General features: G+C 32.8%; 1 non-coding gene across 1 annotated transcript; it reads left to right on the top strand.

The window, feature by feature from the left end:
* Positions 1–5345: 5345 nt before the first annotated feature.
* Positions 5346–5451, top strand: LOC121216702 (small nucleolar RNA R71). Its single transcript, XR_005912882.1, has one exon. It is a non-coding gene; the product is annotated as a small nucleolar RNA R71 (small nucleolar RNA).
* Positions 5452–10850: the final 5399 nt, after the last annotated feature.

Genomic DNA, 10850 nt, shown 5'->3' with positions numbered 1-10850 from the left:
TTTTCAAAAAAAATTAACCGAACCGAAATTTTTTCGGTTAATTCGATCGGTTAACCGAATTATCTGAAAATTATATATTTTTTATTTTTGGTTAAAAATTAACTGAATTACCCGAATTAGCCGAATTAATCGGATTACCCAAATTAACCGAATTGCCCGAATTAACCGAATTAACCGAATTGAATCACTACATAATTAAAATATTTTTAAACTTTTAGACTTTAGTTTTAGTTTTAGTTTTAGAATTTTATTTTTATTTATTAAATTATTTGTAATTTTTATGATTGGGTTGGGTTGGGTAATTGGGTTGGGTTGTATACTTGGGTTTGGATTGGGTTTAGGTGAATAGTGAGCCTATTTATATATTATAATTTTATTTATTAATTTTTTCAGTTAAACCGAAAAAATTCGGTTAACCGACCGGTTTCGAACCGAATTAACCATTAACCGAAAAATTAAAAAATAATTAACCGACCCCCGACCGAAAAAATTCGGTTGACCGACCGATTAACCGAATTCGGTCGGTTAACTGAATTTTTTCGGTTTTACCCGAATTTTTCACACCCCTACTTAGACATATTTAATTTAATGTACTAATTCAAGAAAAATAATTTCTAAATATGTCATTTATTAAAAATAAAAATATGAAAAGCCAAGGGTCTATTAAATTGAATGATATACTTTAAACATACCTCCCTTGTTGTTGTATAATTCTACTGCTCCATATGGATAAACTTTGTGAATGGTATAAGATTCTTTCCATTGGGATTTGAGCTTTTGCTGAAATAATCTTAGCCTCGAATTAAACAACAACACTTTTTGTCCTTCTTTGATTTTATACATCTTGGCATTATCGTGTGAAAATAACCTCAACTCCTCCAACTTGTCAAGTTGTAACATTCTTCTTTCTCTGGCTTGCTTAAGATCCAAATTTAATTGATTCAAAAACCAATGAGCTTTATTTTCCAACTCAAGCGGCAAATGACATACCTTTCCAAAGACTAACCGATAAGGAGTCATTCCTAACGGTGTCTTAAAAGCAGTTTGATAGGCCCATGAGCATCATTAAGCCTTCGAGACCAATCTTTTCTATTAGGTCGAACCATCTTCTCAAAGATACCTTTGATCTCACGATTTACCCGTTCAACTTGCCCATTTGACTGTGGATGATAGGCAGTGGATATTTTGTGTTTCACATCATACTTGTCAAGCAACCACTTAAGCCATTTATTTACAAAGTGAGATCCTTCATCACTAATTATAACTATAGAATTTTCAAACCGTGTAAATACATGCTTACATCAAAATCGCATGACAACCTTAGCATCATTCATTTGGTATGTCTCGACTTCAACCCACTTGGATACATAATCCACAGCTACTTAAATATACCTATTACAATAAGAAGCAAATGAGCCTAGAAAATTAATGCCTCATACCTCAAACAATTCTACCTTTAAAATATTTATCAAGGGCATCTCGTTCCTTATTGATATGTTTCTGGTCCTTTGGTATCTATCACAAATTTTCACATATGCATACATATCCTTAAACACTGTAGGCCAAAAGAATCCTGCTTCTAAAATCTTCGTTGAAGTGCGAGAACCACCAAAGTGTCCCCCACTTAGAGATGAATGATAGTGGTATAGGATCTCATTAATCTCACTTCCAATTATGCACTTCTTGATTATTTTATCTGCACATTATTTAAATAAAAATGGATCCTCCTAAAAATAATACCGACTATTGTGTAGGAATTTCTTCCTTTGTTGGTATGTCATTTCTCGAGGTATTATTCCACATCATAAATAATTAAAAAATCAACAAACCAAGGTATTTCATGAATTCAACTTACTTTAAAGATATGTTCATCTAGAAAATTATCATTAATTGGAACAAGAAAATAAGTTACATAATTTTGTTCCAACCTCGACAGATGATCATCTACTTGATTTTCAACGTCTTTTTTGTCTTGGATCTCAAGGTCAAATTATTGGAGTAAAAGTATCCATCGAATTAGCCTTGGTTTAGCATCTTTCTTAGTGAGTAAGTATTTAATGGCGGCATGATCGGTAAATACTGTGACTTTTGTACCTATGAGATAAGAACAGAATTTTTCAAAACCAAAACCTATAACAAAGAGTTCTTTTTAAGTTATCGTATAATTAGCCTAGGCTCCTGTCAAAGTTTTACTTGCATAGTAGATAGGATGAAACACTTTATTTCTTCTTTGACCCATCACAGCTCCAACAGCAAAGTCACTTGCGTCACACATCAACTCAAAAGGCGAGTTCCAAACAGCTGTAACAATTATTGGGGCTGAGATTAACTGATTTTTTAATTCCCCAAAAGCTTCCAAGCATGCTTTGTTAAACTCAAAAATGTTGTCTTTCTCTCATATCATACACAAAGGCTTGGAAATTTTTGAAAAATCTTTAATAAACCTTCGGTAAAAATCGACATGGCAAAAAAAACTCCAAACTCCTTTAACAGTGACGGGTGGTGGAAATTTTTCAATTACATCCACCTTCACTTTGTCGACTTCAATCTCATTCCTGGAAATATTGTGTCCTAAAGAAATCCCTTCCTTAACCATAAAATGACATTTCTCTCAATTAAGGACGAGATTTGTCTCATCGCATCTTTTAAGTACCTTAGCCAAATTACTCAAACAAACATCATAAGTATTATCACAAAAGAAAAATCATCCATGAATACCTCAAGAAAATTTTCTACCATATCGTAAATATTACCATCATGCATCACTGAAATGTGGCAAGTGCACTATATAAACCAAAAGGCATTTGCCTAAAAGCAAACGTATCATACATGCAAGTAAAATTCGTTCTGTGTTGGTCTTTCAGGGCTACAACTATTTCGTTATATTCCAAATATCCATCTATGAAACAATAAAATTCGTTACCTACCAGTTCGTCCAACATCTAATCCATAAAAGGCAACGGAAATGATCCTTACGAGTGGCTCTATTCAATTTTTTGTAATAGATATAGATTCTCCAACCCGTGACCGTCCTTGTCGGGATTAACTCGTTATGTTTATTCTTGGCAATCATGATTCCACCTTTCTTTGGCACACACTATATCGGACTTACCCATGAACTATCTGAGATAGGGTAGATAATTCTCGCATCTAACCATTTGATAACTTCCTTTTGAACTACCTCTTTCATGATAGGATTAAGTCTCATTTGCCCATTAATTCTACCTCTTTCGCCCTCCTCTAGGATAATCTTATGCATACAGAAGGACGGGCTTATTCCTTGAATATCAACTATGGTCCAACCAATTACCTTTTTAAATTTATTTAAAGCTTCGATCAGCTACTCCTTTTGGTGTTCTGTTAGTTCTACTAAAACAATCATAGGAAAAGTAGAACAGTTACCTAAATAAACGTATTTGAAATGGGAATGAAGTACCTTAAGTTCAAGTTTAATCGATTCTTCGATTGACAACTTTGGTTGTGTGTATTCTCGAGCTTCTAACTCTAATGGTTTAAACCGAGCTGGTTGAACATAGTTCCTCAGATTGACTTCTATTAAAGTCATATTTTCATTATATTCTTCATTTTCCAATGGTTTAGTCCCTAATGTGTTCTCCAATTGGTCCTTTACAAAATTATTCTCCCATTCCACAGAAACAAAGGTTTCTAACTCCTCCATCACTAAACATTTCTCTGTCGGATCGGGAAATTTCATTGTTTTAAGAATATTAAATGTTACCTGATCATCTTGAACTCTCATGGTGAGTTCACCTTTTCGCATGTCTATTAACGTTCTTCCCGTGGCTAGGAAAGGTCTCCGTAGGATGATCGACATTTCCTTATCTACTTTAAAATCTAAGACAATGAAATTAGCAAGAAAATAAACTTATCTACACGTACCAAAACATCCTTGACCATTCCTTCTGGGTATGCCAAAGATTGATCTGTCAGTTGAAGTGTCACAGCAATGGGTTTTACTTCACCTACTTCCAATAGCTTGAAAATAGATTTGGGCATTAAGTTGATGCTCGCTCCTAGATCGCATAAAGCTTTACCACAATAGGGTTCTCCAATATTAAAGCTTCCAGGGTCCTTCAATTTCGGAGGTAGCTTGGTCTGTAAGAACGCACTGCACTCCTTCGTTACTGCAACAATCTCTTACTCACTAAGTCTCTTCTTCTTAGATAGAATGTCCTTCATGAACTTGACTTCGTTGGGCATTGGTTCTAAAGCCTCCACCAATGGTATGTTGATGTGAAGTTGCTTTAGAACATCCAAAAACTTCTTGAATTGCACCTCTTATTTTTGCTTATGTGGTTGGATTTTTTGAGGATATAGAGGTGTTAGAACTTTGGGTTGGACTAGACAACTTTTCTGAGGAGATAAATCTGCATCTAAAGAAAGTGTTAACTTATTAGAATTCACTAGTTTAGATTTTACCTCCTTAGACTTTGTAAGGTCCAGCTCTTCTGATGTAGAAATTTCAACTGTTGGTTGACTTTCCTCATTCCCAATAGGTTCATCTTCAACCATAGCTTCCTTGGGTTCCAAAGTTTTACCACTCCATAAAGAAACTACCTTGCAATGTTCTTTACCCAAATCCCTTAGATTTTCTGTATCGTTTGGCAAGGCTCCTTGTGGTTTATTACGAAGCTCCGTAGTTAACTGACTCATTTGGTTCTCTAATTTTTTTAGTGTTGCTACTTGGCTTTGGATTAAGGCATCATTCTTTGCCATGTACTCCTTCAACAAATTTTCTAATCTATTAAATGATTCATCTTGTGGTGGTTTTGGAACTTGTTGATTAAACCCTTGGGGTTGACTTGGTCTATGTTGTATGTAAGTGTTGTTTGGTCCATTTCTTTAGTTATTCCAAGAAAAGTTTGGATGGTTTCACCATGAAGGGATGTAGAAATTAGACTGTGGTATTTTTCCATTTTTTTTTGGTGTTGACTCCCTACGTAATAAACTAACTCAGGATTTGATGGAAAATTATCGAAAAAATGGTCATCCCCACAATATATGCAGGAAACAACATCGAATTTACTAGGTGGCTCAGCTGCAACATGATTAAAACCGTTAGTAGTAAACAACATTTAAGAGATAAAAGATACCTGAGCTAAGAGTGAAGTGAGGGCATCTACTTCATACACTCCGGCTGCTCGTCTTCCTGAAGCTACTCGAATGTCAGCCACTGGTAATTGCTACTAGCTATTCTCTTGATGATCTCGTAACCCTCATTATAAGACTTCGATAAGAGAGCACCATTTGTAGAAGTATCTACCACCAACCTTGTTTGCGCGTTGAAACCATTATAAAATGTCTCCAACTGGATGCAATGTGGAATCCCATGATCAGGGCATCTACTTAGTAACTCCTTGAATCTTTCCCACGCCTCTTATAGGGACTCATCATCCATTTGTTAAAAAGTGGTCATCTCATTCTGCAACTTAGCATTTTTGCTAGGTGGGAAATACTTTATCAGAAAGCGTTCAGCTATTTCTTGACAAGTGGAAATTGAATATGAGGGCAACGAATTAATCTATGCTCATGCTCAATCTTACAACAAGTACGAAAACAACTTCAACCTCAATGCATCTTCAGTTACACTAGCTATCTTAAAGGAATCGCTCAGCTCCATGAATAGTTAAAGGTGAATGTGTAGATCTTCTGTGGGCATTCCACTAAATTGTCCCATCGTTTGAAGCATTGAAACATCACAGGCTTCAATTCAAACTACAGTGCCTCGATCTCCAGTCTCATAATTCTTGGATTTAGTTTATTAAAAAGGGGCACAACGTACTGCCATATAGCTCAATCCCTATTATCAACAATAAGGATTTGATTGTGAACATTAGCGGCTTCATTCCCTTGAACATCATTTTGATTTCCAAAGTCCATTTCAACTTATCTTTGGGCTATTTTGTATTGTCTTCATTTTCTAAATGTTCATTCGATTTTAGGGTCTACAGGTAATAAATCAACGATTCGATCTATGCTCATAAACACCTGAAAATAACTCACAAAAGTTAAAGAATTAAAGAATAAAAAAGTTAATTAGTAAAGTTAGAAATAAATAGAATAAAATAAAAACAAAATTGCAAAGAATAATTTCACAAAAAAAAATTATTAAGGAAACTGTCCCCGGCAACGTCACCAAAAACTTGTAACGCGTGGTTTGTGCAAGTGTACACAGTCATTATCAAGTAATAAGTAAGTAAAAGAGTTATCGTCTCCACATGGACTATTATGTTAATCAATTAATTGTAAAATTAATATTAACAATTTGGTAAGAAAAATACAATATTCTTGTGGTGATTGATGATTAAATTAAATTAAATAATCAATATGCAAAGTGATCCCTAATGCAATTTAACCTAAATGCAATGTATACAATAAAATTAATGAGATGAATTTAGCAACAGAATTCACAAGATTTCAACAACAATAACATGAATAGGCTAGAATAATCACATCAATTGACTTAATTCATTTTTATCATGCTTATAATGATCTAGAAAATATTCCATGGCAACTCGATCTTTCATGAAGTTTTTTTTAAACCAATATTAAGTCATTTCAGAATCTTTTACTTAGAAAAGCATGCATACTCCATGATCATATTTAACTAAAGGTTTCTTAGAATTCATGTGAAGTAACAAGGATGGATTAGGTTTGAAACAATTTAATCACACAAATCTAAAAGTTATGCAAGGTAATAGAGTTCTCTCAAGTTATTATGAACCTTTAATTTAATTGGGCTAGGATCTAAATTAAGCATGTACCTTTCAATTATTGCGTCCATTAATTGTCATCTATCTGGGATCACTTAACTAATTCTAACGCATTCAATCACATTTTGATGAATGAAATACATGCATGATTTTAATTGAAAGCATGATCAATTGAAGCATAGAACATTATGAACATAAATCAAATGAACTTCATCAAATTAATGTAATCATTCTAGCTAAAAAAATTAAGCTACCATTGTTGATGGAAAAATAACAAAACAAATTGCGAACATGATTAATATCAAAATAAAACAAAGATAAGGAAGAGTAAACTCAAGTTGATTCGATAGTTCTACGGGAATCAATTGTAGTGGCTTCCTTCAATGCTTGTGTTGGTCCTTCACAAAGTGCTCCTCAAGGTGGCCGGCCAAGAGAGTGTCTTTTTCTCAATGAATTGTTAGCTAAAGGAAAAGGGAAAATAGGGATGGTTATGCATGAAATGGAAGAAGAAAATTTAGTGAGAGGAAAGAATGAATAATGAATGTTGAGTGGGGAATGAGGGATGAAAAGTGAGGGTTGGTATTTATAGTGGATGGATGGCTAAGAGGGTTGCTAAAAATAGCTTAAAATATCTTAGGTTTCTCTTTCCCATGGCCCCTCCATAAATTGTGAAGATAGGGGGTTATTTAGGTTCTTGATTCATGCACGAATCATGCTTGAATCAAGCAAGGTGGTAGACGGTTTCAAGGGTGAAAGTGGTGTGCTGATTTTTAATTCATTTCCGAGTACAATGACCTCCAATTAAATCTCCCAAAAGCTTATTTTGGGCTGCACGTATACCCTTGTAGAATTGGGCTTCTTTCCCCCTTGTTTGGACAGTTTTATGCCCCAATTAGTTCTCAGACTTATCCATCATGTAAACCATCTTTAAGTGGATCAAGGTGACATCTTCATGACCCAATTTGCATGCTTTTGCTATCCAACTCGGGTAAAAATCGTCTCATGTCCATGTAAGAATGAAAATGAGCTTCATGCATGATCAACTTCATGGTCCCACTGCAACAAAAATAGAGGAAATTAATATGTAGCATGAATTAATTAAATTATACCCAAAATTAATACAAAAAATCATAAAATTGCATATTTTATTAAATCATGCCCATTATCATAATATGAACAAAATTCACCCAATTAATTATCAAATATTCGGGATTGACATTATTTTTTAAGTCAATAGGTGTGAAAAACATCAATAGAAACTCTATATAAATTAGATTTTACACTCACCTAATGCTTCATCGCCCCATTAGCTTAGCTTTTCCAAACGCCAGAGCTTTTGTTCTGCTGGAAGCTAAGCACGACAACCAAATCATAGGTTAATCTCAGAATCTCCAGTTTAAACTTAGTTTTCCAAAAATATGCAGAACCTCCAGTTTAAACTAAAAGATTTAGGGCTTTACCAACTTGCTGGATTCTCTATTTTTCCTACTTGAACCTCATGAGTATCGCTCCATGCAGAGCCTTCTCATAATCATCTCCTCTAGGAGCTACTAAAGAAGAAGTTGAAGAAGAAAAATGAAACTGACTGGAGAAGAAGTATCCCGAGAAGTCATTTCTCAGCTATTTATAAACCTCCATGCATGGTTTCCCACCGTATAATGACCATTGATTCATAATCATTTTGTCCCCCAGTAAGGAACCAAATGGTTATATCTTAACTGAATCAGACTTGGTTTTCAACCTTGTCCTCTTTTAATTACTATTTTTTCCTAATCTTTTAGTAGAGACTACCAACTTACGATCTCTTTCAATTTAACCCATAAAGGTTCCTAATTTTCGAGTATAAATGAATTCCGAGTGTTAGAAGTTTCATATGAACTTACCTTTTCAAAACACAAAATGGGAAGATTTCTCAGGGCCTATTCTACAATTTTAGATTTTCCTCTACTAACTCCACTTTTATCGAGTTTTGGTTCTATACAAATATATATAAATACTGTCGAAACTATTTCTATTTTGAAAAAATGGGGTCGACTTTTAAAACGAAAAATGGAGTCGCCATCAATCTTTTATTGAGGTGTGATCGGATCACCTTGAAAATGATTTTAGGCCTACAAATTTTGAGAAAATAGGTTCGGGAGTCAGTTACGCACGAGGAAGGGTTAGCACCCTCGTAACGCCCAAAATTGGTACCGAATTGAATTATTAATGTCTTAAAGTCGAACGTCAAAAATTTGAAAAGATTGGAAACGATTCCCCTTTTATTAATGCCATATTTTAAAACAATGCTTGGATAGATTTGAACGAATGTGAAAGGGTTTCTCATCCCGAGGCAACAAGATGTCGTATCTCGTAAGTTAGAATGCAACGTTTTAAAATATGCAATTTTGTGATTTTTTGTATTAATTTTGAAAACGTTTTAAAAATGTTTTAAAATTAACGTTTGAATTCCCGAGCATAAGCTAACCTTTTAAAAAATTTTATTGAAACTTTGTGCATTTGAAAACTAAAATGTTTAGTCATTTTAGTTCGATGAAAAAATCGAAACCCTGTCAGTTAGAGCACGATTTCTCATCATTCCAAAGACGACATATTGCAAACTTCATTTTCCCTTTTTTACGAAATTGAATCAAAGCGAAGGTTTAATGCAATATTAACAATGATATAAATTTGATTTATTCGAAATGAAAAGAAATGAAATAATCAAATTTTGGCAAATAAATCGGAAATTTTAACTATGATGTAATGTTCGGAACTGAAAAGCAAATGTACGAACATGGAATAATATACATGGGCAGAATACTAAACAATATGCGCGTACAAACCCCAAACACACATAATAATTATCGAACTCAAAATAATATATAAAACAAACTTAATTCCAAAGAAATGGTACATAAACAAAACAACATGAAGTAAGTAATAGGCTAAAAAAATCTATTATGCAAATCAATTTAAGATAAAATGAATACATGAAATGAATTGAAATAAATCATTTAATAAATTGTTTAAAACAACTAATAAAACACAATATACAAAAATATTTAAGCAAATGAAATATGAAGAAAAATTAGAATATACATTATATAGAAAAATAATAAAAAATAATTTAAAAAATAAGTAATATGTATAATTCGAAATAAATAGTATGTATACGGATGAAGTTTAAAATAATACATGAATTAAAACAAATAATATATATGAATGTACAATTTAATACAAATAATATCTACAATTTGGAATGAATTGAATAATTTACAATAAATAATATATAATAAATTTAAAATAATAATATATATAAAATTTAAAAATTTTGATGATAATTCTAGAATAATCATACGTGATAAATCCAAAATAATAGTATATAATAAATTTAAAAATATTAATGATAAATTTGAAATAAATATACATGATAAATTTAAAATAATGTTAACGATGAATTTAAAATAATAATATTGATAAATTACAAATAATAAAACATGATAAATCTAAAATAATAATATACAATAAACTTAGATAATATTAATGATTAATTTAATGATAATAAGTATAAACATTCAAATAATATCAGATTTAAAATTTTAAAAAATAGCATAATAATCAATATTTAAATAAATAAAACACAAGCAAATTAAATCAAACTAATGAGGACTAAATTGAATTTAAAGCAAAATTAAAAGGAAAAAAATGAGAATAAAACAAAAATGAGGGCCAAAATATGACGCGCAGATAACATGGGGACCGAATGGGAAATATTCCCTTCCTTCAAAACGCAGCATCTTGACACGGATCAAATTGGAATGAAACTTAAAAAGCGTGGACAAATTTAAATTAAATAAAAGAATTGATTTGAAATACCCTGCGAATGAAAAGGGACTGTTTGTGCAATTTTTCGAAGCGTTACAAAATGCGCGGATCCTTCCCCGGGTCGGGTCACCGTGCGAGTTACTGAGGCTAAACGGCCAATACGGCACCATTTTAGAGCCACTGAAACAGGCCCTAAACGGTGCCGTTTTATGCACAATATAAAAGCCACTTAAAACCCTAAAATCAGAACACTTTTTATTTACATTAACTATCAGGAAAAAAACTAAACCCTCTCTGCCCTCTGCCGCT

This window comes from Gossypium hirsutum, chromosome D04 (genome assembly GCF_007990345.1).
Source record: "Gossypium hirsutum isolate 1008001.06 chromosome D04, Gossypium_hirsutum_v2.1, whole genome shotgun sequence".
NCBI classification, from domain to species: domain Eukaryota; kingdom Viridiplantae; phylum Streptophyta; class Magnoliopsida; order Malvales; family Malvaceae; genus Gossypium; species Gossypium hirsutum.
Note: the sequence above shows the minus strand (reverse complement) of the source record. Positions and strands in the feature narration are given on the sequence as shown.